This window comes from Cebus imitator, unplaced genomic scaffold, assembly GCF_001604975.1.
Source record: "Cebus imitator isolate Cc_AM_T3 unplaced genomic scaffold, Cebus_imitator-1.0 Scaffold228, whole genome shotgun sequence".
NCBI classification, from domain to species: domain Eukaryota; kingdom Metazoa; phylum Chordata; class Mammalia; order Primates; family Cebidae; genus Cebus; species Cebus imitator.
The window spans coordinates 1,694,070-1,695,420 of record NW_016107543.1 but is presented as its reverse complement, the minus strand read 5'-3'; positions in this window follow the sequence as shown (position 1 = coordinate 1,695,420).

The following is a 1,351-nucleotide window of genomic DNA, read 5'->3' as shown; positions in this document are numbered from 1 at the left end:
TGAACCCAGAAGGCGGAGGTTTAGGTGAGCCGAGATCGCACCATTGCACTCCAGCCTGGGTAACATGAGTGAAACTCCGTCTCAAAAATAAATAAATAAATAAATAAATAATAAAAATAAAAATTAAAAAAAAATTAGCTGGACATGGTGGTGCATACCTGTAATCCTAGCTACTCAGGAGGCTGAGGCGGGAGAATTGCCTGATCCAGCATGGTAAGAGGGAATATAGCCCGTCCTTCTTAGGGGCTGGGCTGTGAGGACAGCAGGGGAGAGGGAGGCAAGGTCAAGGAAGAGTGGCATGAGTTTTTTAGTGAGAACAGTCTCAGGTGTGAGAGCTTGCATGGACAATAGGGACTGCTCTGCCGTGCCAGAGAGAAGGGAAGAAACAAAGGATTTAGACAGATGCGTGTGTGTGTGTGTGGGGGGGTGTGTGTGTGTAGAACTTCTCTGCTTGATAGCCTGTTATTTTCTCTTTAAAACTTTTTTTTTTTTTGGGATGTGGGTCTCACTCTGTCGCCCAGGTTGGAGTGCAATGGCATGATCAGGGCTCACTGCAACCTCTGTGTCCGGGGTTCAAGTGATTCTCCTGCGTCAGCCTCCTGAGTAGCTGGGATTACAGGCATGTGCCACCACACCTGGCTGATTTTTGTATTTTTAGTAGAGATGGGTTTCACCATGTTGGTCAGGCTGGTCTCAAACTTTTAACCTCGTGATCTATCTGCCTTGGCCTCCCAAAGTGCTGGGATGATCATAGGCGTGAGCCACCGCACCCAGCCTTTAAAACATTTTTTTAAGGTCTGGCATGGTGGTTCATGCCTGTAATCTCAGCTCTTTGGGAGACCGAGGTGGATGGATCACTTGAGGCCAGGAGTTCAAGACCAGCCTGCCAACATGGTGAAACCTTTTCTCTACTAAAAATACAAAAACTAGCTGTGTGTGGTGGTGAACATCTGTAATCCCAGCTACTTGGGAGGCTGAGGCATAAGAATTGCTTGCACAGCAGGAGGAAGTTGCAGTGAGCTGAGATCGTGCTACTGCACTCCAGCCTGGGGGACAGAGCAAGATTCTGTTTAAAAAAAAAAAATTTTTTTTTTTAGGCCAAACACTTGGACAGCAAAGGCCAGAGGAATCACTTGAGCCCAGGAGTTTGAGACCAACCTGGGCAACATAATGAGATCCTGTCTCTACAAAAAATTTAAAAATTAGCTCGGCATGGTGGTGGGTACTTGTAGTCCCAGCTACTTGGGACGGGGAGGCAGGCAGATCACAAGGTCAGGAGTTTGAGACCAGCTCGGCTAATATGGTGAAACCTTTTCTCTACTAAAAATACAAAGATTAGCCGCTGTGGTGG